This window comes from Equus przewalskii, chromosome 7, assembly GCF_037783145.1.
Source record: "Equus przewalskii isolate Varuska chromosome 7, EquPr2, whole genome shotgun sequence".
Classification (NCBI taxonomy): domain Eukaryota; kingdom Metazoa; phylum Chordata; class Mammalia; order Perissodactyla; family Equidae; genus Equus; species Equus przewalskii.
This window is the reverse complement of record NC_091837.1, coordinates 30,019,169-30,047,107: the sequence shown is the minus strand read 5'-3', so window position 1 is coordinate 30,047,107 and position 27,939 is coordinate 30,019,169. Positions and strand designations below refer to the sequence as shown.

Sequence of the window (27,939 nt, the reverse complement as noted above, 5' to 3'; positions counted from 1 at the left end):
TGTTGCTATGAACATTCACGTGCAAGTATTTCTTTGAATACATGTTTTCCATTCTTTGGGGTATATACATAGGAGTGGCATTGCTGGGTCATTTGGTAATTCTATATTGAACATTTTGAGGAAATACTCAGCTGTTTTCCACAGCAGCTGCAGCTGCGGCATTTTACGTTTCCATCAGCAATGTCTGAGGTTTTCACTTTCTCCACATCCTTGCCCACATATGTTATCCTCCATTTTCAAAAATTATTATTATAGCCATCCTACTGGCTGTGAACTGGATCTCTGAGTAGTTTTGATTTGCTTTTCCCTAATGACTACCAATGTTGAGCATATTTTCATGTGCTTTTGGCCATTTGTGTATCTTCTGTGGAGAAATGTCTATTCAAGTCCTTTGCCCAATTTTTAATTGGGTTGTCTTTTGTTGTTGAGACGTAAGAGTTCTTAATATATTCTGGATACTAAACCCTTATCAGATTTATAATTTGCAAGTATTCCCTCCCATTGCGTAGGTTGCCTTTTGACTTTCCTGATAGTGTCGTCTGATATACAAAAGGTTTTAATTTTGATAAAGTTCAGTTTATTTTTTCTTCTGTTGCCTGTGCTTTTGGTGTCATATCTAAGAATTCATTACCAAATCCGAGGTCATGAAGATTTACCCCTAAGTTTTCGACAAAGAAATACATAGTTTTAGCTCTTAACTTTAGGTCTCTAACCCATTTTAGTTAATTTTTGTATGTCGAGTGAGATGGGGTTCCAACTTCATTCTTGTGCATATGGTTATCTAGCTGTTCCTGTACCATTTGTTGAAAAGAATATTCTTTTCCCATAGAATGACCTTGGAATCTTTGTCAAAAATTTATTGACCATGGATATACAGGTTTATTTCTGAACTCTCAGTTCTCATTTGTCTATATGTCTGTCATTCTGCTGCTCCTTTGGTCACCATATCTTTATACAAGTTTGGAAAGAGGGAAGTGTGAACCTTCCAACTTTGTTCTTGTTCCAGATTGTCTTGGTTATTTGAGATAACTTGCAATTCCATATGAATTTTGGGATCTGGTTTACCATTTTTGCAAAAAAAGACCGTTGGGATTTTGATGAAGATTGCCTTGAATCCGTAGATTGCTTTGCATAGTTTTGACTTCTTAACAGTACTAAATCCCTAATCAACAAACAGAGGATGTATTTCCATTTATTTAGGTCTTTTAAAATTTCTTTGAGCAATTTGCTTATTTTCAGTGTACAAGTCTTGCACATCCTTGATTAAATTTATTCCTATGTGTTTTATTTTATTATTTTGATGCTATTGTAAATGGAATTATTTTCTTAATTTTTGAATTGTTCATTACTAGTGTATAAAAATACAACTAATTTTGGGATGTTGATCTTGCATCCAGCAACTGCTGAATTCCTTCATTAACTTTTACAGATTTTGTGTGTGTATTTGTGTGTGTTCTTTAGGATTTTCTATATATAAGGTCAAGTCACCTGTAAATAGGAATAATTTTTCTTTTTTATTTCTGATTTATATGTCTTTTATTTCTTTTTCTTCCCTACATCTTCTGGTTAGGAATTCCAGTACAATAGAAGGGGCAAAAGCAGACGTCTTTGTTTTGTTCCTGAATTTAGGGGAAAAACTTCTAGTCTTTAACCACTGAGTATGCTGTTGTCCATAGCTTTTTTTTAGATTATTGATTTTTTTTATTGTGGTAAAATACATATACCATAAAATTTACCATCTTAATTTTTAAATGTACAATTCAGTGATATTATGAACACTCATATTGTTATGTAATAGTCACCAGATCCATTTCTAGAACTCTTTTCATCTTGCAAAACTGAAATTCTATGCCCATTAAATAATAACTCCTCATTAACCCTTACCACAGCACATGGCAGCCACCATTTTACTTTCTGTCTCTGTGAATATTACTACTCTCACTTAAATGAAATAGTTTTTCATAAACGTCTTTTGTCAAGTTGAGAAAGTTTCCTTTCATTCCTAGTTTGTTGAGTATTTTTTTAAATCATGAAAGTGTGTTAAAATATGTCAGATGCTTTTTCTGCATTGATAGATGTGATCATGATTTTTAAAATTCTAATAATTACATGTTTTGCATTGAATTATTTTTTGTGTGTTTAACCATCCTGGCATTCCTGGGGTAAATAGCATTTGGACGTGGTGCAGAATTCTTTTACTATGCTGCTGGTTAGGTTTTATAGTATTTTTTTGAGGATGTTTGCATCAATGTTCATAAGGGGTATTGGTTTGTAGTTCTCTTTATTTTCCAGCTTTATTGAGATATAATTGGCATATGACATTGTGTAAGTTTGCTTTGATACACATATATGCTGTGAAGTGTTTACCATAGTCAGCTTAGCTAACACACCCTCTGCCTCACATAATTACCGTTTTGTTGTTGTGGTGGTGAGAACGTCAAAGCTCTGCTTCCCAACCACTTTCAAGTGTACAGTACAGTATTCTTAACCATGGTCAGCATGCTGTACGTCAGCTCCCGGAACTTGTTCATCTTATAACTGAAAGTTTGTACCATTTGATCAACAACTTCCCATTTCTCTCACTCCCCAGCACCTGGCAACTGCCATGCTACTCTCTGTTTCTGTGTTTGATGTTTTTATCATGTATAAGTGCCATCATACAGTATTTGTCTTTCTCTGACTTACTTCACTTAGCATAATGCCCTCAGGGTCCATCTGTGCTGTCACAAATGTCAAGATTTACTTTTTTGTGACAATAATATTTCATTGTATATACCTACCACATTTTCTTTATCCATTCATCTGCCCATGGACACAGTTGTTTCCATATCTTGGCTATTGTGACTAATACTTCAGTGAACATGGGGGTACAGACATGTCTTTGAGATAGTGATTTCACTTTCTTCAGATATATACCCAGAAGTGGGATTGCTGGATCATATGGTAGCTCTATTTTTAATTTTTTGAAGAGTTGAACCTCCATACTGTTTTCCTGTTTTTTTGGTTGTTCCAATTTACATTCCCACCAACAGTGTACAAAGGTTCCCTTTTCTTGATGTCCTTGCCAGCATTTGTTTTCTCTTGTCTTTTTTGATAATAGCCACACTAAGAGGTGAGGTGATATTTCATAGTAGTTTTGATTGGCATGTCCCTGATGATTAATGATGTTGAGCACCTTTTTGTGTACTTGTTGGCTTTTTCTGTGTCTTCTTTGGAAAAATATCTGCTCAAGTCTTCTGTCCATTTTTTAATCAGATTTTCTTTCTTGCTGTTGAGGTATATGAGTTCCTTGTGTATTTTGAAATTAATCTCTTTTCAGATACATGGTTTGCAAATATTTTCTCCCATTCTGTAGGTTGCCTTTCATTTTGTTGATTGTTTCTTTTGCTGCACAGAAGCTTTTTAGTCTGATGTAGTCCCACTTGTTGACTTTTTGCTTTTGTCGATTGTGCTTTTGGTATCATATCCAAAAAATCATTTGCAAGAACAATGTCAAAGAGCTTTTCCCCTATGTTTTCTTCCAAGAGTTTTAGAGTTTCAGGTCTTATGTTAAAATCTCTAACCCATTTCAAGTTAATTTTAGTGAGTGTTCTAAGATAGGGGTGTAATTTCATTCTTTTGTGGTTATCCAGTTTTCCCAACACCATTTATTGAATATCCTCGATTTCCCCCATTGAATATCCTTTTCCCATTGTCAAATATTAGTTGACCGTATGTCTGTGAGTTTATGTTGGGGCTCTTGATTCTGTTCTGTTGGTCTGTTTGCAGGTTTTTACACCAGTACCGTACTGTTTTGATTACTATAGCTTTGTAATGCAGTTAGAAATCAGGAGATGTGATGGCTCCAGCTTTGTTCTTCTTTCTCAGGATTACTTTGGCTATTGGGGGTCTTTTGTGGTTCTGTACTAATTTGAGGATTGGTTTTTCTATTTTTGTGAAAAGTGCTGCTGAAATTTTGAGAGGGATTGCGCTGAATCTGTGGATGGTTTTGGGTAGTATGGACATTTTAAAAATATTAACTGCAGATCTGTGAACATGGGATACCTTTCCATTTATTTTTGTTGTCTTCAATTTCTTTCATCAATATCTTACAGTTTTCAGTGTATAGATCTCTCACCTCCTTGGTTAAATTTATCCCGAAGTATTTTATTGTTTTTGATGCTATTGAAAATGGAATTGCTTTCATCTCTTTTTCAGGTAGTTCATTCTTAGTGTATAGAAATGCCGTTGATTTTTATATGTAGGTTTTTGTATCCTTAAACTTTACTGAATTCATTTATTAGGTCTAAAATTTTGTTTTTGTTGGAGTCTTTAGGATTTTCTATTAGACAAGATCATGTCATCAGCAAACACAGACAATTTTACTTCTTTTCCAAATTGGATGTCTATTTTTTTGTTCTTGCCTAACTGCTTTGGCTATGACTTCCAGTACTGTGTGGAATAGGAGTGGTGAGAATGCACACCCTTGTCTCGTTCCTGATTTTAGAGAGAAATTTTTCAAATTTTCGTCATTGAGGATGACACTAGCTATGGATTTGTCATATATGGCCTCTATTATTTTAAGGTAGGTTCATTCTATATATCATTTCTTGAGAGTTTTTATCATGAAAGGATGTTGGATTTTGTCAAATGCTTTTTCTGCATTTATTGAGATAATCATATGGTTTTTGTCTTTCATTTTATTAATGTGGTGTATCACATTTATTTATTTCTGTATGTTGAACGATTCTTGCATCCCACTTGATCATGGAGTATGATCCTTTTATATGCTGTTGAATTCAGTTTTCTGGTATTTTGTTGAGAAGTTTTGCATCCATATTCAATAGGAATATTAGTATAGTTTTCTTTTCTTGTAGTATTCTTATCTGGCTTTTGTATCAGTGTAATGATGGCCTTGTAAAATGATTTTGGGAACGTTCCTTCCTTTTCAATTTTTTGGAAGAATTTGAGAAGAATGGTGTTAATTCTTCTTTAAATATTTGGTAGAATTTATCCGTGAAGGCATCTGGTCCTGAGCTTTACTTTGTTGAGAAGTTTTGGATTAGTGATTTAATCTCCTTGCTTGTTATTGGTCCATTGAAATTTTCTGTTTCTTCATGATTCATACTTGATAGGGTGTATATTTCTAGGAATTTATCCATTTCTTCTAGGTTGTCCAATTTTTTTGTGTATAATTATTCACAGAAGTCTCATGATTCTTTGTATTTCTGTGGTATCAATTGTAATGTCTCATTTGTCTTTATGCTTTCATTTGGGTCCTCTTTTTTTCTTGGTAAGTCTAGCTAATGTTTGTCAACTTTGTTTATCTTTTAAAAAACAAACCTTTAGTTTTGTTGATCTTTTCAATTGACTTTCTATTCTCTACTTCATTCATTTCTGATCTTTCTTGTCTCCTCCCTTCTGCTAACTTGGGGCTTAGTTTACTCTTCTAGTTCCTTGAGGTGTAAAGTTAGGTTGTTTATTTAAGATCTCTCTTTTTTCTTACTGTAGGCCTTTATCTCTATGAAATTCTTTCTTAGCATTGCTTTTGCTGCACCCCGTAAGTTTTGATATGTTATGTTTCCATTTTCATTTGTTTAATATACTTTTTATTTCCTTTTTTGATTTCATGGTAGTTTCATTTTCACATATTTGTGAATTTTCAAGCTTTCCTTTTGTTATTGATTTCCAGATTCATACCACTGTGGTTGGAAAAGGTACTTGGTATAATTTCTATTTTTAAAAATATGCTGAGACTTATTTTATGACCTATCTATCCTGGAGAATTTTCCATGTGCACTTGAGAAGAATATGCATTCTGCTGCTGTTAGAGTGTTCTATATATGTCTGTTAGTTCATTTGTTCTGAAGTTCAAGTCTAGTGTTTTCTTATTGATTTTCCATCTGTAAATTTATCCATTGTTGAAAGTGGTGTATTGAATTCCCCTACTATTATTGTATCGTTGTCTATTACTCCCTCAGAGCTGTATTTGCTTAGTATAATTAGGTACTTTGATGTTGGGTGCATACATTTACATTTGTTAAATCCTCTTGATGAATTGACTCCTTTATCATTATTTAATAACAGTCTTTGTCTCTTGTTACTGTTTTTGACTTAAAGTCTATCTTGTGTCATGTAAGTATAGCTACCCCTGCTCACTTTGGCTTCCATTTGTGTGGAATATCTTTTTCCATCCCTTCAATTTGAGGCTATGAGTGTCCTCGAAGCTGAAGTGAGTCTCTCACAGACAGCATAATTGGGTCTTGTTTTTTAATCCATATAGCCACCTATGCCTTTTGATTAGAGAATAGAATTTAATCCATTTACATTTAACGTAGTCACTGATGGGTAAGTATTTACTATTGCCATCTTGTTAACTGTCTTCTGGCTGTTTTGGAGTTCCTTTGTTCCTTTCTCTCTCTCTTGCGGTCTTTTCTTCCTTTGTGAAATGATGATTTTCTGTAGTGGTATAATTTGATCCCCTTCTCTTTATCTTGTGTGATATAAATCTGTTTTATGCTGATAACAACATCAATAGCATACAAAAACTCTACCTCTTTATTCTTCCCCTGATTTTGTTTTGATGTCACACTTTACATCTTTTTATATTGTGTATCATTTAACACATTATTGTAGCTATAGCTATTTTTAATACTTTTGTCCTTTGACCTGTATACTAGAGTTACATGGTTAGCCTCCACCACCATATTACAGTATTAGAGCATTCGGAATCTGACTGTGTACTTGCCTTTACCAGTGCGTTGTTTCTTTTTATATGTTTTTGTGTTACTGGTTAGTGTCCTTTCATTTCATCTGATGAACTTCTTTCAGCATTTCTTGTTAGGCAGGTCTGGAGTTGCTGAAGTCCCTAAGCTTTTGTTTATTTGGGAAAGTCTTTATCTTACCTTCATTTCTGAAGGACAACTTTTCTGGGTTAAGTTTTCTTGATCGGTAGTTTCTTTCTTTCAGCACTTGAATATATCGTCTCATTCTCTCCTGGCCTGCAAAGTCTCTTCTCAGAAATCTGCTGATTGCCTTATAGGGGTTCCCTTGTATGAGAGAATTTTTTCTCTTGCTGCTTTTAAAATTTTCTCTGTGTTTGATTTTAGGCTGTCTTATCATATGTCTTGGAGAAGATAATTTTGGGGCAACCTACTAGCCTCATGAACTTGGATGTCCAAATCTCTCCCCAGGGTTGGGAGATTTTCAGTCATTATTTCTTTAAATAAGCTTTCTACCCACTTTTCCCTCTCTTCACCTTCTGGGACCCCAAGGTTGTGTAGATTGTTTTTCTTTATGGTGGTGTTACTGGCTCTTAGTTAGTATCAGACCTGATGTTGGTTCCCCTACAGTGAACCCAGCATATATGGGTTAAAATTAAAAGCACACATTCCCAGGTCCCTGGCTCCTTAGTCACACTCAAATGTAGATGCTTGTTTCTTTAACCTCTGACCCCCTGAGCTATAGAGCCAAATAGAAGTCACAAATTGTTAAAGTCCAGATGACCTCACGCTGGGCTCCCACTAAAGTTGTGGCTGATCCCAGGACCTTGAAGTTCTTTCTCAGAGAAACTAGTGTCCAGAGAATATCAAGAAACCGAAGCTCCCCAGGCCCAACTCCTCAGCTCCCTGACGGCAGAGTCTGCCTTCCACCATGGAGATACACAGCCAAGGACACTCATCTGAGAAATCCTTTGTTTCCTCTGCTGGAAGCAGCCCCAGACACAGGCTGATGGGAAAACACTGACTGAGAAGGCTATGGCCCCCTCCCCTACCTAAAACCCAAAGTAAGAACCCCTACCCATTTATTAACAGGGAGCAAGCAACTTTTGGGGCACTGGCCCTTTGCTTTGCTCCCTCTGCCTGGCAAAGTAAAGCCTTTCCTTTTTCTCCCAAGACTCTGTTCTCATTATTTGAATTGGCATCAGGATCAGAGAGTGAACTTTTGGTAACAGTGTCCCATAAGACTCGTAGGCTTTCTTCATTCCTTTTCATCCTTTTTTTCTTTTTACTCCTCTGCCTGATTCTTTTTTCTCCTTGGTCTAGATGTTGAAGCTCTTTATTGAGTTCCTTCAGTTCAGTCACTGTATTATTCAGCTCCAAAATTTCTGTTTGGTTCTTTTCTTCTTCTTTTTTTGTTGGGGAAGATTAGCTGTGAGCTAATATCTGTGCCAGTCTTCCTCTATTTTGTATGTGGGCCGCTGCCACAGCATGGCTGATGAGTGGTGTAGGTCCATGCCTGGGATCTGAACCCATGAACTTGAACTATGTCATGGGGACAGCCCCTGTTTGGTTCTTTTTTATGTTTTCTACCTCCTTGTTGATCTTCTCATTTTGTTCTTGTATTGTTTTCCTGATACTGTTAAATTATTTCTGTGTTCTTTTGTAGCTCTCTGAGCATCTTTAGAACAATTATTTTGAAATCCTTGTCAGGCGTTTCCTGGGTGTGCGTTTCTTTGGGGCCAACCATTCGAGATTTACCATGCTCCTTTGGTGGAGTCATGTTTCCCTGATTCTTCATGATCCCTGTAGCTTTATGTGGTGTCTGCACATTTGAAGAAGCTGTCACCGCTTCCAGACTTCATGGGCTGACTTCAGTATGGAAAGACCTTCACTTGCAAGTGGGAGCATACTGTGGTGCATAAGTGGTGCAGGGCACCAGATAGGGGTGTGTGTGGCAGCAGTGGTTCTGGACTGGTGTGGTGACTCACTGACTTATGTTGGTGGGGTCCACAGTATTGACAATTGTGTGGTCCTTAGCAAATGTGTGTGGGGTCCACAGAGGCTGCGAGGGCTGTCAGGGTCCCCAGCAGCACCTCCAGGTCCATCAGCTAGGGACCAGGGGATGCAGCAGTAGTAGTGGCCATAGCCTGTGATGTGCACACACACAGTTGCTGGGTGTAGCTACAAGGGCATGTGCAGTGGCAGGGGCCAGTTGCAAACAGATATGTAGTGGTAGGGGCTGGGGTAGGCAGCAAGGGACAGGGACAACTGTGGGTGCCCTCACAGCTGGGGGCCACTGGCTGTCAGTATGCTCTCCTGTGGCTACACAGTCTCGCCCGGGCATGTGCATGGCAGTGGAGGCCCGTGAAGGGCATCAGGCTGGCAGTGTGCAAGTGCACAGATGCAGAGGCTAGCCCTGAGTGCACACACAGCAGTGGGCATCAGCCACGGGACCTAGGCTGTGTCTTGCACTGGTGTGGCTGCAGAGCTGTGGGATGGCTGCCAGGGCTGGGCTCTGGCAGGGGTGGAATGGGAAAGGGGCAGAGAGGGACTCAGGCAGCTAGCATCAGAAAATGCAAATACCCGTGTGGAAGCTGGTGAAATGTGCAGGGGTTCTGAGGCAGCTGTGCTGGCTGCTGGTTCCTCAGCGGTGAAAGCCGCGGGGGTTGTCTGGAAAACAGGTCACTGGGCGCCGTGGTCACTTTTGAAATGTTTCACAGTCTTCACCAGTGAAGCCGTCTGGTCCTGGGCTTTCCTTTGCTGGGAGGTTTTCGTTATTGTTCAATCTCTTCACTTGTTGTGGTCTGATCAGATTTTCTTCTTCGGTCAGTTGTGGTAGTTTGTGTGTTCTAGAAATTTGTCCACTTCCCCTGGGGTATCTAATCGTTGGTGTACAGTTGTTCACGGTTTCTCTTTTAATCCTTTTATCTCTGTGAGGTACGTAGTCATGTTCACACTCTCACTTCTGATTTGTAGACTTGATTTTTTTTACATGCCCCATGTCTTTTAGTCCATTACAGCCGTGATTCTTTTTGATGTTTGAATTAACCCCTCCCTGTCTAGTGAGAAACCCGTCGTGCTGGTTCCTGTGTCCTGCTGACATCACTCCACTAGCCCTTCGCAGCTGCCTTGCTTTGTGAAACACCAGACAACCCAAGCTCGTCACGTACGTTTCTTGCCCTGACCTGGAATCAGTTCTTCAAAGGGCCGGGATCTTTCCAGATCCAGAGCTATGCGTTGGCAGCTCCCTCTGCCCGGAATGCTCTCCCCGTATCTCTTTGGTTCAGTTGATATTTAATCTTCAAGTCTTGGATTAAATGTCATGTCCTCATAAACTCTTTGACAACACCCCCGATTTAGCGAACGTCTTGTTTCAGGACTTTCGCTTTGTGGTATTTTCATAAAGTGACTGGTAAATGTTTGTTTAAAGTCTGGGCTGCTAATGCTAATGAGGATCTGAGTTTGGGCCTTTCGGGTGAAGCCATGTGGAGCTTGACAATGACTAATTCAGAAGGCAGAGCCACCTGAGAAAGACACTGTGGTCCCAATGCCGCTGAGCCCTGACTGCAGCTGTGCCTGGACTCAGGGCTCTCACAGCCTTTTCAAGCATGCAAGCAAAAAAATAAGGAAAAGAAGAAAAAAGAAGAGCCCTGTTTCCTCAAGCCAGCAAGAATCAGGTTCAAGTCACTTGCAGCCAAGAGTCCAAACTTATAAATTTATCTTTTCCAAGCTTTTTAGGATTTTTGTCCCCACCCCCTGTCACCATGACACTGTACATATTGTAACAGGCGAGTTCCACGAATAAAGGAGCTGAAGGGGCAGCTTATGGTCTCTGTCTTCCGCAAGCTTTATCTACTTTAGTCTTTCAAAATTAGATTCTCCAGCCATTATAAACTTCCAGAAGTTTCAAAGATCCCAGATGACCAGATGTTACCCTTAAAAAGGACAATGTACTTGAGGAGAATTTAAAACCTATTTGCAGAGGGAGCAGTGCAGGACGAACCAGAACGAGTGTGTTGACACTGACCTGGGACACCGTCCTAATTGCCTAGGTGTGTTTACTCTGACTTGGGACGTCTCCCTTATGTGAAGTGCGGCTACCCTGACGTGGGATGTCTTTATAATCCCCCCACGTGTCTACCCTGACCTGGGATGTTGCCCTAATACCATCCTTTGTCTCCCCTGAATGGGGATTTCTGGAAAGTTGTCCAAGCACGTCTAAGCTCACCTGAGATGCCTCTCTAATTCCCCAGCAGAGTCTACTCTGACCTGGAAGGCTCCCCGATTCCCCAACTCGTCCACCTCTGCGATGCCTCCCTAGTTCCCGAGGCGTGTCTACACCAACCTGGGATGTCTCCCTAATTCTCTAAGTGTGTCTCCACTGACTTGATATGTCTCCCCATTTCCCAGGTTTGTCTTCAGGGAACTGGGGTGCGTGTATAATTCCACAGGTGTATCTACCGGAATCTGTGATGTTCCCTACTTCCCCAGCTACATCTGTCCTGCCCTTGCATGTCTCCCTAGTTCCCCAGAAGTGTTTGTGACTCCCCAGATGTCACTGACTTGGCATGTCTCCCTGGTTCCAGGCGTGCCTACCCTGACTGAGACGTGCGTGGTCTTTATTCCCGGTGTGTCTACTATGACCTGGCATAGCTCTCTTACTCCCCAAGTGTCTGTACTGGAAGTCCCTCTCGTTGTGAGCTGTGTCTAACCTGACGTGGTTATCTCCATAATTTTCAAGTGTCTACTCTGACCTGGAGTGTCTCCCATCCTCCCCAAGTGTGTCTTCCCTGTCCTGAGATGTCTCCCTAGTCCCCCTGGTGTTTCTACCGTACCCTGGGGTGAGTCTGTCTACACTGATCTTGTGTATCTCCCTTGTTCCCAGGTGTTTCTGCACTGAACTGGTATATTTCTATAATGCCCCAAGGGTTTCTACCCTGATTTTGGATGTTTTTCTGACTCCTCACTTTGTCTAAACTAACCAGTGATGTCTCCCTAACTCCCTAGATGTGTCTACACTGAATGGGTTACACACCCTAATATACAGGTGTGTCCAGAATCTGCTGTCTCCAGTGTTCCTCAGGTGTGTCTTCCCTGACCTGGCATACCTCCCTAATTGCCAGGTGTCTCCACCCAAACATGGGATGTCGCCCTAATCACCCAGGTGTGTCAGCGCTCACCTTGGATGTCTCCATCATTCTTCAGTTATATCTACATTGACCTGGGCTGTTTCTCTATTTTCTACATGTGTCTAACACAGTCTGGTTGTGTGTTAATTCCCTGGGCTTGTCTACACTGATGAGGGATGTCTCTAATTCCTCAAGTTATTACTCTGACCTGGCTTGTATCCCGTCTTCCCCATATGTGTCTACCCTGACCAGTGATGTCAACCACATTTTTCATATGTGTCTACTTTGACCTGGGATGGCTCCCTAATTCCACAGATGTGTCTACATTGACCTGGAATGCATCTCTAATTATTCACGTGCCTACCTTGACATAGGATGTCTGCCTAATTTCACAGGAACTTCTGTGCAGAATGGGGACAAATCCCTAGAACCCCAGGTATGTCAGTCATGAGCTGGGATGTCTGCCTAATTCCTCAGTTGTGTCTACACTGACCTGGGATATCTTCCAAATCCCCCAGCTGTGTCTATACTGACCTGCAATGTCTCCCTAATTCCCCAGGTAAGTCTCCTCTTACCTAGGATGTCTCTCTAGTTCTCTCATTGTCTACTTTGATCTTGGATGTCTCCCTAATTCCATGGGTGTTTCCACACTTACCTGTGATGTTTCCCTTTCCCCCAGGTGTGTCTACTCTGACCTGCGTTTTCGCCTTAATTCCCCAGGTGTGTCTAAACTGACCTGGGTTGTAGTCCTAATTCCACAGGTGTGTTTCTTCTAACCTGAGATGTGTCCTTTGTTCCCCAATTGCGTCTACCCTGAGTAGTGATGTCTCTCAAATTTCCCATATGTGTCTCCGCTGAACTGGGATGTCTTCCTGATTCACCAGCTGTGTCTATCCTGACTAGTGGAGTGTCCCTAATTACCCAGAGTGTGTGTCTGTTCTGAGCTGAGGTTATCTCCCTCATCCCCAAGGTGGTGTACCCTGACCTACAATGTCTCATTATTTTCCCAGGTTTCTCTTCTCAGACATGAGATTTCTCCCTAATTGCCCAGATTTGTCCAAACTGGTCTAAGATATCTCCCCAACTTCCTGGGTTATGTCTACCCTGATATTGGTTGTCTCCCTAATAACCTAGTTTTGTCTGTATTGACCAGGTGTGTCTCCCTAATTCCCTAGTATTTCCTACCTGACCTGGGATGTCTCTATAATTCCCCAGTTTTGTCTACCCTGATGATGTCTGTCTCTCTAAATTTTCAGATGTTTCTACTATGCCCTGGATGTTTCCCTAATTCCCCAGGTGTGTCTACCCAGACCTGGGATGTCTCCTAATTTTCTAGGTGTAGGTGTGTCTACACTGAACCAGCCAGTCTCTCTAGTTCTCCAGGCCTGTCTGCTTGACCTGGAATGTCTTCCTAAAACCTCTGGAATACCTACACTGACCAGAGATGTTTCCCTAATTCCCTAGTTGTGCCTATGCTGAACTAGGATGACTCTTGAATGCCCGGGGAGTGTCTGTATTTCCCTGGCATGCCTATTGATGTCTGCCTAACATCCTAGTTTGTCTACCCTGACCAAGTATGTCTCCATAACAAACCAGATGTGTCTACTCTTACCTGGGATCTCTCTCTAATTCCCCAGTTTGGTCTACCTTGACTTGGGAGGTCCTCATTCCCCAGGTGTGTCAACCCTGATATTATACGTGTCCCAAATTCACTAGGTACATCTTTTCTGACCTAGTGTGTCTTCCTATTTCCTAGTAGTGTCTACACTGACATGAGATGTCTCTCTTTTTCCTGAAACGTGTCTACTCTGAACTAGGATGAGACACTAATTCCCCAGGTGTGTCTAACTCTGACATTGGTTGTCTTCCTAGTTCTCCAGTGAGTCTATTGTGACACAGGATGTCTCTTAATTTCCCCAAGAGTGTGTACACTACCTGGGTGGTCTCCATACCTCCCCAGCTGTGTCTAATCTGGGATGTCTACCTAGTTCCCCGGATGTGTCTCCTCTGATCTAGGATGTCTCTCCAATTCCCCAAGAGTGTCCACCCTGACCCAGGCTGTCTCCCTAGTTCTCCATGCATGTCTATACTGACGTGGGTTATCTCCCTAAATTCCTAGGTGTGTCACTTGTGACCTAGGACATCTCTCTTATTCCCAGATATGTCTGCACTGCCCAGGATGTCCCATTATTTTCTAGGTGTGTCTACTCTGACATGACATATCTTCATAGATCCACGGGTGTTTCTACCCTGACCTGGGTGTTTCCCTAATTCCTCAGGCGAGTCTACACTGACCTGGGATGTCTCTCCGTTTCCTTTCGTGTGTCTTTTCTGAACTTGGATATCTACATAGGTCCCCAAGTATTTCTGCTCTAACCTGTTTTTTCTCTAAAGGTGTAAGTGTGTAAAGGTGTGTCTACCCTGATCCAGGATAGCCCCTAATATCCAAGGGGTGTCTACCCTGGCCTGGGATAGCAACCTACTTCCCCAGGTGCGTTTATGCTTAACTGGCTTGTTTCCATAAATCCCCAGTCTGTCTACACCACCTTGGGATGTTTCCCTAATTATCCAGGTACGTATTTCACAAGACATCTCCTTAATTCTAATGGTGTGTCTATGCAAACCTCATATGTCTCCCTATTCTGGATTTTCTACTCTGACCTGAAATCTGTAATATCTCAGGTGTGTCTAAACTGAGCTGGAATAGATCTCCAATTCTTAGATGTGTTGACACTGTGAGGGTTTGTCTTCCTAATTCCACAATAGTGACTACCCTGACCTGTGATGCCTCTGTATATCCCCACGTGTGTCTACACTGACTTGGGATGACTGCCTCATAGTGCGGGTATGTCTAAACTGAAATGGGTTGTCTCCCTAAGTCCCCCATGTGTGTCTACACTACCTGTGATGTCTCCCTAATAAAATAGTTGTGTCTACACTAGGACTACCCTCTAATTCCCCCATGGATGTCTACTCTGACTTTGGATGTCTCCAGAATACCCCAGGTATGTCTACACTGTCCTAGGAGGTTTCAGTAATACCCCAGGTGTGTCTATTCTGATATGGGTTATTTTCTCACTTTTCCACAAGGGTCATTCTAACCTGGGAAGTCTAATTAACCAGGTATGTCTGCACGGACCTACGCTGTCTCTCTAATTCTTGAGATATGACACTCTGACATGGGATGTTTCCTATTTCCATAGTCTACACTGACATGGGAGGTCATGTCCCCGAGTGTATCTACACTGACCTGGGATATCTCCCTAATTGCCCAAACATTCTTCTCAAACTTGGGATGATTCCTACATACCAAGTGATTTTACTCTGACCCAGCATGTGTCCCTAATTCCCCAGTTGTGTCTACACTACCTGCGATAGCTCCCTAATTCCCTGGTGTGTCAACACTGTCATTCGATGTCTCATATATCTTCAGGTGTGTCTACTATGATTTGGGATGTCTCCTAATTCCCAGGCATGTCTACCTGGACCTGGAATGTCTCCCTAAATCCCCAAGTGTGTCTACTCTGAACTGGAACATTTCACGAATTCTGCTTGTGAGAGCACACTCACTTGGAAGTCTCACTAAGTTCCCACATGCATCTTCTATGACCTAGAGTATGTCCCTAATTCCCTGAGTGCGTCTTCCTTGATCTTGTTCATCTGCCTAATTCCCCAGGCCTACGCACACAGACCTGGGGTGTCACCATAAATTCTTAGGAGTATCTACAATGGCCTAAGGTGTCTCCTTAATTCCCCAGCTCTGTCTGCTCAGACCTGTGCAGTCTCCCTAATTCCCACTGTGTCTACACTGCCCTTAGATGTCTCCCTTTTCCCCCTGGTGTGACTACAGGGGATTTAGTCCCTCATTTCCAGGGATGTCTCCCTCGTTTCTCAGCTTTGTCTACACTAACCTGGTCTTTGTCTAAGGCTGGTGTGACTACTCTGACCTAGATGTCACTTAATTCCCCAGGTGATTCCCCATGTGTCTACCCTGGGATGCCTCCTTAGTTCCCCACTGTGTCTAACTTGTCTTGTGATGTCTAAGTGCTCGGGTTTACTGTTCTCACGTGGGATGTCTCCCACATTCTCCAGGTGCGTCTTCCCCGACTTGGCCTTCTCAACAGTGCCCCAGTTGTGGAAACACTGACCTGGGGTATATACCTCATGTCCTAATGAATACAAGCTGATCCGAGATGTGTCCCTACCTCACCAGCTGTGACTGTTCTGACCCAGGACTTCATTCCATTTCTCCAGGAGTGTCTACTCTCACCCTTGATGTCTCCCTAGTCCCCCACATTACTTCTCTTACCAGAGATGTCTCTCTATTCCCTAGGTATGTCTACACTAACCTGGGCGGGGGGGGGGGGGTCTCCCTCATTCCCTAGTTGCATCACCACTGATGTCTCACCTAATTCCTCAGGTGTGTCTACTCCGACCAGAGATGTCTCCTACGTAGGTCTGCACTGAACTTGTATATCTTCCTAGTTCCTAGAGTTTGTCTACACTGGTGTGGGATGTCTCCTTTATTCTCCATGAGTTTCTATCCTTACCTGGGATGTCGTTCTAATTCCCCAGGTGTGTCTACTCTGACCTTTGATGTCTTGCTGATTCTCCAGGCTTGTCAACTCTGAATTAGGATGGCTCCTTAACTCCTCAGATGTGTCTACTCTGACCTGAGGTGTCTCCTTACTCCCCAGCTGTGTCTACCTTGACCTTGAATATCTAATTCTATGGGCTTGTCACCTCTCACCCGAGATGTCTCCCTAGTTCCCCAAGAATGTCCACATCACTGTAGGGTGTGTCCCCTTGGTTCCCCACGTCTCTCTGCCTCGCCTGGCGTGTCTGTACTAACCGGGGATGTCCCTCTAATCCCAGATGTGTCTACTATGAAAAGAAAATTCAGTGAGTTTTACGTGATATGAATATTTTATTGAGTGAGAAACAAGCTTTTTGGGAACAGAGGAACATCCAAACTGAAAGTGGTGAAGAACTGGGCTCTCAGTAGGGCCAGCTGAGGGTACGGAGCATGGATGTGCAAGCGCGTTGTTTTCTATCCTGACCGGCTACGAGAAACTCACATTCCTTTTCATCACATTAGCCTCCTTGATTGTGGATGATTAGTCTGGAAGCTGCCATGTCACGCTGACAGGAGGAAAGCTTAAGTTTTGTTTAAAATCAGAGTCAGAATTTTGGGAGTCAGGACAGTTTTAAGTTTTGGTCACATGACTGAGTCTTTGGTCCAGGGGTTTATTCAAACTGTGGCCTCCTTTTCATTTTTTTTTGACCATCCTCCCTTTTGATCATTCTCTCAGTTGACCTGAGAGAGTGGCCAACTAGTTAGCATGACTCTCGGTCACCAAGATACATGTGGGGAATTAGGCAGCTATACCAGGTCCGAGTGGACATGCCCGTGTTACAGAGACTCATCATTGGTCAAGGTAGACACACGAGGGGAACAAGGTACACTTCCCAGGTAGAAGTAGTAATATTGGGGTTTAGAGAAGAATTCTAGTCAGGGTAGACATATCTGGGATGTAGGGATCATCCTGGGTTATATTAAACTCACGTTGGGCATTATGGAGCCATCCCATGTGAATGTAGACACACCTGGGAAATTAGGTGGCCATCCCCATTAAATGCAGACACCTGTGGAATTAGACAATCCAGTTGAATGGAGACACACCTGTGGAATTGGAGCGACAACCCAGGTCAGGATCGACACTCCTGGGTAGAGAGACAATCCAGGTAAGAGTAATCACACCTGGGAAAAAAGACGTTCCGGGTAAAGGAACGCACACCCGATTATTAAGGAGACATCCAGGTTCAGGTTATACACATCAAGGTTAGTAGGCAGGCATCCCTGATGAGAGTAGACAGAGCTGCAGAATTAGAGAGACGTTCAAGTTAACAGTGACTTCCCAGGTGAGTGTAGAAATACTTGGAGAACCAGGTGACATCCTAGGTCATGGTAGCTTCCCCTGGGGAAACAAAGAAACATCTTATGTCGGAGTAGACACACTGGGGCTATTAGGGAGACATCCCTGGTCAAAATAGATGCACTTATTTTGGAATAAAGTGGACATCTCCAGCTAGTTTAGACACATTTGAGTTATTAAACAGACATCCCAGTAAGGGCAGACACACCTGGGGAATTAAGGAGAAATTCCAGGTTAGTGCAGACATCCCACATCAAAGTAGAAACACAGGCCAGAGTAGATGCACCTGAGTTATTACGGAGACATCCCAGGTCATTGTAGACATACCTGAGGAATTCGAGAGACATCCAAATCACAGCAGACACACTGGGGACACACAGAGCAGACAGGCAGACAGACATCCTAAGTCAGTGTAGACACATCTGGGGAAATAGGCATTCCAAGTCAGTGTAGAAACACAGGGTGAATTATGGAGACATCCAAGTTCAGGGAAGACACCTTGGGAATTATAGGGACAAGCCAGATCAGAGTAAACAAACGTGGAGTATTAGGGACACATCCCTGGTCAGCTCAGACATATATGGGGAATTGTGGAGACAACCCTGGCCAGTGTAGATACACCTGGGTTATTAGACATCTCAGGTCAGGGTAGACACACCTGGGAAAATAGGACATCCAACATTAATGCACCATCGCATGGGAAATTAGCGAGACACTTAGGGAGATATCCTAGGTCAGTGAACACACACCTGGGGACTAGAGAGAGATCACTGGTTATGACAGACACAACTGGGATTGAAGGGGTCAATCCAGGTCAGAGAAAAAAAAAGGGAGGCATTGTAAGCGACATTTGAATAAATAGGGGACAAACAATTTCAGAATTGACACACCTGGGAACTAGGGAGACATACCAGGTTAGGGCAGACACACCTGGGGAGTTAGGTAGAGTTCCAGGTCTGCGCATGCACACTGAGCAACTAGACAAATATCCCAGGTAAGTGTAGACACAATGGAGTGTAGGGAGACAACCCAAGACAGAGCAGACACACATTGGGAATTAGAAAAATTCCAGTCCATACTGGAGACAAGTTTGTATTAGGGATTTATCCCATGTCAGTGTACACACACTTGGGGAATGAGAGAGACATCCTATTCAGGGTAGAAACACCTGTGAAAAAGGGGAAACTTCCTAGGTCAGTGTAGACAAACCTGGAGAACAAGGGATACACCCCAGTTTAAGGTAGACATGCTTGGACTGGGGAGATATCCCAGGACAGGGCAGACATACCTGGCTAATTAGGGAGACAATCCCGGTCAATGAAGACAGAACAGAGGATTAAGGGAGACATCCTAGGTCAGCGTAGACACAGCAGGGGAATTATGGGAACATCCCATGTCATATTAGACACAACTAGGCTATTAGGGAGATGTCCCATGTCAGTGTAGAGACATCCGTATATCCTGGGAGACATCCTACATCAAAGTAGACACACTGGGGGAACTAGGGAGACATCCCTGTTCAGGGAAGACACTCCTGGGGAATTAGAGACTTCCCAGGTCAGGGTTAACACACCTGTGGAACTAGGGACGCATCCAGGTCAGAGTAGACACTTCTTGGGATTTAGGGAAACATCCTTGACTACTGTAGACTCACATGGGAAAAGTGGAAGACTTCCAACATTAGGGCAGTCAAACCTGGGGAAGTGGGGAGACACACAAAGTCAGTGTAGACCCACCTGGGAACTGGGGAGGTCCCTGGCCATTTAGACACATCTCTGTACTGGGGAGACACGAAACATCAGACATCCCAGGTCAGAGTATACACAGTATATCCAGATAAGGTTAGATACAACTAGGGAACTCTGGAGACATTCCAGTTGAGAATAGACATCTGGGGTATTAGGGAGAAATCCGAGCTCAGGTGTACTTACCAGAGGACTTTGAGAGAGAATTTAGATCAGGGCAGACATGTGGGGAACTATGGATATATCTCATGTCAGCTTTGTTAAAGTAGCCGGATTGGGTCCACGATCTAAGTCACTCATGCTGAGCCCCATGTCAGCAAACCAAAACCTAAGTTTCTATGCTCTGATTTCCCAGAAAAGGCAGGCCTAGGTCAACCAGCCAGTGCTTGCCTGCTCTGGACAAGTTACCTGACCTGGCTCCAAGACTTCCCTTTGCTCCATATATGGGAAGTAACCCTGTCTAACCACTCAGCAAATGCCCAGTGTCACTTCCTTGTTCCTGCTCACTTGGTCTATAAAAATTTCTTGCCTTGGACAAGGCGCTCCTTTCTATTGCTAGATTGGATGCTGCCCAACTCATGAATCACTAAATAAAAGACAACGAGATCAATAAATTATGGAAAATTTTCTTTTAACAGCTTTGGGGACAAGGATGGGATCCAAAGGAGATTGCTGATGACTTTGGGGACAACAAGATATGCAGGTGTTAGTATCTGCTGAACCATTTGACTTCTCTGTCTTTCTCGCCATTTCCGAGGACCATGGGTAAGTTCCTCTCAGATCCGAGCTCTGTTCTTTCTGCATCTGAGCTCTCGGATCTACGGCTTTTCCTGTCCAGGCTTAGTAGGTCAGCTTGAGCGGGCAGACAGTTCTGCCTGGAACTTGCGTCCCTAACCCTTGGTTAGTCTGAGGTTCCAGTCTAGGCCTTAGCAGGTCAGCTTGAGCTAACAGACGGTTCCATTTGGAGGCCTGGAGTCCCTTGCCCTTGGTTAGTCCACAGGCCCAATTTGTTGGCTTCTGTTGGCTCAGTCCAGACTTTCACTTTGGGATTTGCTGGTTTTGGTGGTGTGCACCTACGATAAGAGTGACAAAGTTGTCTAACAGAAACTGAGGAGACGTAGGATCCTCAGGTTCTAAAGGATTGAGTGCTCCACCTTCCAGTACACCAGCTCTTTATATGTTTAAAAACTATGGTTCTGAAGTTGTATATATTTTCAAAAATGGCAAGATCTCACTAAGGATAATCTTGAGTTACAGCGGTCGCAGTGGGAAACTTTTAACCTAGATAAGCTTATTTATTTACAAGGTGCCTTAGAGAAAAAGGGTCTTGGCCAAGAACTCACTGTAAAGGGTGGAGGGAGAATTTTTTCCTCCTCTACAGTTCCCAGTGACCCAGATGGGACCTGCTGGGACACCCACCCCACTTGCTCTGGAGCCTGCAGACAGGATCCAGGGAAAACTGGCAGAAGTTGGCAAAGGGTAAGAATACTGACCAAATGTTATATATTTATTACATAAATATTAATACTTACCAATATTACAGTCAGTCTGTAGTGCCTGGTCGAGAGAGGAAGGTAAAATTTCACGTTGTCTCTCCCTTTCCAAATTCAGACTCTTATGAATTTAGTATTGGGGTGCCCACTGGTTATCAATCCTTTCCCTCCCTGGGGCAGCTATTGCTTTCTTGTCTGTCTTGTTTTGTGTCCTGAGAACTTGGCTTGGCCTTCTGCCTGCCTGGGGCACAGAGGTTGTTGGGCAGCTCAGCTTTCAGGTTGGGGGTCCTGAGAATATGGCTGGACAGAAATGTGGGTTATACCCCATTTATGGCTATTGTCCTACCGACTGTTGCCAGCTCTCAGAGGAATTGTCTAAGTCTTTCTTTAGGCTATCTTTGGGAGTGGTCTTGAATCTTGGGAGGAGTGCATCTTTTGCATCTTCTTAGGGGACATATCTTGAGTCCATGGATATGTCACAAAAGTCTTTTGGTTTTGGTTGAATCACTTTATATATAGGTATACCTTTGGTTTAAAAGAAGAAGAGAAGGGAGTTCAGTATTGCCAGGGATATTTATTGTTTGTCCCAGCGAAAACCTGTTAAGAAGATATTTGAAAGGATTTTTTCAAAATAGCTCTATGGTCAAAAGTTGGCCAAATTGGAAGCTGATATAAGAGCCTGATAGAGGAGAAAGTCTAAAAAAAGTTCCTAAACTAAAATGAAACTGTGTACCCAGAGGGAAAGAAAAACATTCTGAAGCCACTGTGGAAGGCTTTACTAAAAGACTCCAAAGACACACAGCTCTAAATCTAGAACATAAGAATCTTTTGATGTCCATCTTAGTTGAAAGTCTGCCTGATATAAAATAGAAAACTGAAGATAATGTGGTTGGATGGGTGGATCAGCTCCTGGATAGCATTCAGGTTGCAACCCAATTCTTTAAGGAATTAAAAATAACTGTCTTTGTCTTACAAATGGAGTTTTTGTTTTTGTTTTTTTCCTGAGGAAGATTCACCCTGAGCTGACATCTGTTGCCAATCTTCATCTTTTTGCTTGAGGAAGATTTGCCCTGAGCTAACATCTTGTGTCAGTCTTTCTCTGTTTTGTATGTGTGTTGCTGCCACAGCATGGCGGCTGATGAGTGGTGTAGGTTTGTGCCTGGGAACTGAACGCAGGCCACCGAAGCAGACTGTGCTGAACTTAACCACCAGGCCATGGGGCTCGCCCCACAAATTGAGTTTTTACAAGGACAGAAATGTAGCTCTGGAAACAATTTGAAACCTACATATCATCTTTACCAATCCTGAAACTTCCCCTATTCATATCAAAAGCCTTGTAGATATTGCTAAAGATCTGGACTTCGGAAACAAAAGTCCTTCTTGGAGAAACTTTCATTGTTTCTCTGTGGCTTTGAGATGTAAACGTTCCTCCTAGAGGGAAGGAAACCAGAGCTATCTCTTTGAGATGCAAACTTCAGGGAGGGAGATTTTATCAGGACCAAAAAAAAAGAGAAAAGAAAGGCTATTCGGAAACTAGGCCTATGAAAAATATTGTCTTCTCCACAAATATTAGTGAAAAGTTTAAACCGTCTGAGTAGGTAACCTTAACTTATTCCATCTGCCAGAAACACAATCTGTATCCAGCTGTTCTTTTATAAACTAGTGTGTTTTGCATTATTGTATCTGTCTCATGGGTAAAATTTTAAAATGAAAGCTATAAGATCTCTGTTTGCATCTGTTTATTTCTATATATATATATATATATATATATGCATATTATAGATGTGTGATGTTTCTACTTCTGGATTGTATTGCCAAAATTTATAAAAAGATTTATTTAATTGGCTTAAATAAGTGCTTGTATAAATTAAGTATACTCTCAGAAACATGGAAACTAATCCAAATGTTTTTTAAGTTCATGTGATTGAGGATAATCTTCCATAAATAAAAGCTAGTTTAAGTTTGTTGGTTTAATTAAAACAGGCATGTCTTCAGAGTTATCAATATTAAATATAATGTGGACATACAACTTTTATTCTACATAAGTTCACTAAAAAAATAAACTCATTATCGCTGTTACAGAATTTGTCAGCAAGAAAAAGATGATGGTTAGCTGTTTAATGTCTCATGGAATTTTCATGAGTAAGCTAAACATAATGGTTAAGAACAAACAAATAGATGTAAGAAAAGTTTATAAATGAACTTTTCAATAATTATGATTTATGGAATGTATACTTAAAAATAGTTTCCAAAACCTTTTTAGTAACTTGAAACCTTAAAGTTATACTGAATTGAGTTAAATGATGGATATCATTCAATATCTAGATGATTTATGAATAAGAAAAAATACTGAAACATTAATTACTGAACACAGTTTTATTTACTTTTGGCTTCTTATTACAGAGGAACTAAAAATATTTGGGTCTATTAGTAAACGTGTTTTGTGCCTTATTGAAATTTTACTCTGAGGAAGACTGTACTTCTAGAAATTATTAAATGTATTTATCATAGTGTAACAGACAGTCCAGAATTGTTTACTTTGTAGTTTTACCTAGAAGTTAAAGATTCTAAGGTTAAGAATTCTAATCAATATATGTAATTAAAACTACTTAGAAATAATAAAGATGAAAAGAAACAAGTGTGTATGAAAAGTAGATAAGGAAAGTAGAATGTGTTTTTGGATAAGGAAAGGTGAAGGACGTGTTTTTTTGTTAAGGAAAAAAGAGAGTACTTTTATCCTAAAGTAGAATGACTGGTTGTTCCAGAATTGGAAAGAAGAAAATATAGGACAAAACCTGAATGGATATAAAATGTTGTAGGAGGTTTGTGGAAAAGCAATTTTGGGAAGGGAATTTTATATGTGGTCAAGCTGGCTTAGATTGGAATGAAATTTTTAAAGAATGAGTTTTAATACCAAAAGTACACTAACACAAAACTAGAATTTGTTTTTTTCTCTGTGAAAAGGGCAAAATTTTCTTGGACTATTGGTCTGCCCTTGATAAGAGATTGTAAAAGGTTTTTCTTTGCTTTCCAGATAGATTGCCCAAAAGGCAAAGATTTTGTGTCTTACCAGAATGTCTTGTGCTTCATGTTATCTTTATCTGGTCTTTGATCACTTGGGAGAGCTGAGTCTTCTCAATATTAAAAGAGCTAAATTTTGTTCACAACTGTAACCTTCTTTATTTGCCTTGAAAATCTTCTATTGTCACTTTGGTTAAATAGATAATTAAGTATTATTTCATAATAATCCATGATCCAATTTAATCAAATGTTTTGACATTTTTCACAACTTGTCAAGATCAAATTCTAAATGGAGGCTTTTTTTGACTTCAAACTAACTTTGAGATTTTCCAGAGGGCCCCTGGAAAAATCTCAAAGGATATGTCTTTTACCTGGTAAGATGTTAAACTAATTAGATTTATTTGATATCTTAAATTATATAGGAAGCATTGTGAAATAAGAAGGGATGCTAAACCTTCTTAGGTTATATTTGTATGGATACATGTTATTAATATAAACGTTCCAGAAATTATATGAAATTCCTAGGAGTCTCATATATCCAGGTAGAATGTTATCAGTCATAATCCCAGTTATGAGGTTAAAACCTATGCCACAGAAATGACTAGATTTCCTTAATCAATGAACTCTCATCAGGTTTTGTCACTTACAGACAGTTATTTGATTTACTTTGATGCTTTTACAAAAGGGCTTCGTCTTCAAAGAGATTCATGGAAAGATTCTACCAAGCGCTCTTGAACGCTGACACCACTGCCAAGTTACAAGGTGTCAAACCTTGGGTGCACGTTTCACAAGTGGAACGATCTGCCCTCTGGTCCTGCATTGATGGCGAAGAATCAAAACCAACTTGACCAGGAAGAGAAGCACTGACACCACGTGGTAGACTGCTTCCTCCAATGACATTGGATCAAGAAAGTTTGTTTCCATTCCTCCTCCCCTCTTTGATTATCTTTTTCCTAATTCTTGCCTTAATTTATATATCATGAAGGTCTTTATGATTCTTTTGTCCACCTTTTTTGCTTGCTCTGTTCTGGAAAGATAATGACGTTCTCATCTTTCATGCCATCACAAAGGAGGTCATGCAACTGACCGTTGGATTTGTCACGAGGCTGATGATCCTGTAGTTCTGCCCGTCACAAACTTCTCCCTGCTTTCCAGTGCCTCAGTTTCTCTGGAGCAGACTCAGCCCTCTCTCTATTGTGCCAGACTCTGTAATCGTGGGAGTCAATTCCCCTGTCTCTGGTTAACAACGCCAAACCTAGGGAACCTTGCTTCTAGGCTCTGTAAAAAGAAAGAGACATAAGGCAAGGGGAACCAGGATAAAACAGCTGTGAGGGCTACAGGCCCCTACATCTTACTGGCCTCCAGGGCTGTCACCTTTTCAGTCTGGAGCCTTGGCTGATCACCCTGAACTCCACTATTCTGACAGCCTTCACTATGGGAAATACCTCTTTTGGTGGCATAAACTGTGCTCCTGCCAGATACATTTTTATCTGTAGAGGACTGCCACTCTTCTGTGAATATTTCCCAGAGGGCCCCTGGAAAAATCTCAAAGCCCCTAGGTAACTCAACGTCTACATAGATGGAAGACAGTAAGAAGCTGTGGTCTGGGCTACCTAGTCATGTCTCTGTCCACAACCAGACTGAGGCTTCACACTGTGCTGCACCTCTCAACCTGAGTTACAGACTCACATTAGAATTACCAGGAGGTGTATGTGACTCATCCTCTGCTTCCTTTGGCGGTCCTTACTGCCTTGGTTGGAAGTAGGTGCCAAAAAAACAATGATTAGAAATCTGTTGCTTGCTTTAGGGGAAATAGAGGGTCCTCTGCCAAAGCTATAGCTTCCCAGAATAGATCATTGGACTCACCTGCCAAAGTTGTCTTAGACTATAGAATAGCTCTTGACTATCTCCTTGCTGAGCAGGTAGGTATGCTATAGCCAATACCTCTTGTAATCAGATAAACGCTTCTGGGGAATCAAGACACAACTGCATGACATAGTTAAACAAGCCACTTGCCTTAAGCAGGTTAAACCTAACCCTGAATCATTCTTCGACCTGTTTGATTTCAGCTGATTTGGGACATGAAGACCTTGGCTTCAGAGTGCGCTCCAAACTTTGGGTGTTATTCTTCTCAGCACTGTAGTCTTCCCAATGTGCTATAATCTCTCAAAGCTCTCGAATATATGTTCACAAACACTGGCCCGCCAACAGATGACTTCACTGAGATTGGAACACCAAAAGAAAAAGGAGGAAAATGGTCATCTACAAGAATATGAGCCTAACTTTGTGACTTGCAAATATTATATGGAGACCCAACATAGATGACAAAAGTGGTGACTGAGAGTATCACTTTAGCCTTAGATTTTGATCACACCTCTCAGTAAGATGAGTCTGCTCAAAAGGGGGAAGTGTTAAAGTAACCAGATTAGACCCAAGATGGAGTCACTCATGCTAAGCCCCACATCAGCAAACCAAAACTTAAATTTCTATGGTTGACTCTCCCAAAAAAGGACGGCCTAGGTCGACCAACTAGCACTTGCCTGCTCAGCATAAGTTACCTGACTCGGCTCCAAAACTTCCCTTTGCTCCCTATAAGGACAGTTACCCTGCTCTAACCAATCAGCAAATGCCCCGTATAACTTCCTTGTTCCTGCTCACTTTGGTCCATAAAAATCTCTTGCCTTGTACAGCTCTGTGGAGCTCCTTTCTATCTGCCAGATTACATGCTGCCCAATTCATGAATTGCTAAATAAAAGCCAACAAGATTAAGGCTGCCTGGTGGGGCAGCAGTTAAGTGTGCTCATTCCACTTCAGTGGTCCGGGGTTTGCTGGTTTGGATCCTGGGTGTGGACATGGCACCACCTGGCAGGCCATGCTGTGGTGTGTGTCCCACATATAAAGTAGAGGAAGATGGGCACGGATGTTGGCTCAGGGCCAGTCTTCCTCAGCAAAAAGAGGAGGATTGGCAGCAGATGTTAGCTCAGGGCTGATCTCCCTCAAAAAAAAAAAAAAAAAAAAAAACAATAAGATCAGTAAATTGTCTGTTAAAAACTTTCTTTTAGCAATGTAAACAAACCCAAGTTATTAGGACAACGTTCCAGATCAGAAAACACGCACCCTGATGAATAAGGGAGACATCCAAAATCAGGGTAGATACACATGGAGAATTAGAGAGACATCCCAGGTCAATGTGGACACACTTGGTTGATTAGGAAGACATACCTGGTCAGGGTAGACATCTGGTAAAATAGGGGGACATCTCAGAGGAGAGGATCCTATAGAATTAGGGAGACATCTTAAATCACAGTATACAGATCTGAAGAACAATGGAGTCATCCCAGGTCAGGGTAGACAAGCCTGTTGTTGGTAGGGAGATTTCCAAGGTGAGGGTGGAGACACATCTGGGAATCAGGGAGACATCCAATGTCTGTATAGACACACCTGGGAACGACACAGACAGCTCAGGGTGCAGTAGACAGACCAGGGGAATTAGACATCACAGGGCAGGGTAGACATACCTGGGTGTTTAGGAGGAGATCTCACTTAAGGATAGGCACACCTGAGCACTTAGGGAGACATCCCAGGTCAAGGAAGTCACACTTGGGGAATAAGGAAGACATCTTAGGTCAGCGTAGACACAGTGGAGCCTTTGAGGAGACATCCCAGGTCCAAGCAGACAAGCTGGGTAACTAGGGAGACACTCCTGGGCAATTAGGGAGACATCGTGGGTCAATATAGACACAGCTGGGAATTAGGGAAACACTGGTCAAAGGAGACACACCTGGGTAAGTAAGGAGCATCCCAGGTCTGATTAGACACAACTAGTGAATTAGAAACGGTATGTCAGAGTTGACATACCAAGAATAGCAGGCGACAGATCAGAATAGATACACCTTGGACATTAGAGAGCAATC

At 41.9% G+C, this 27,939-nt stretch overlaps 1 long non-coding RNA gene across 1 annotated transcript; it reads left to right on the top strand.

Moving 5' to 3' along the window:
- The first annotated feature begins 20,050 nt into the window (after positions 1-20,050).
- Positions 20,051-26,794, top strand: LOC139084488 (uncharacterized). The gene is made up of 4 exons (XR_011541904.1): positions 20,051-20,276; positions 20,893-20,990; positions 24,711-24,937; positions 26,095-26,794. It is a non-coding gene; the product is annotated as an uncharacterized lncRNA (long non-coding RNA).
- The last annotated feature ends 1,145 nt before the right edge of the window (positions 26,795-27,939 follow it).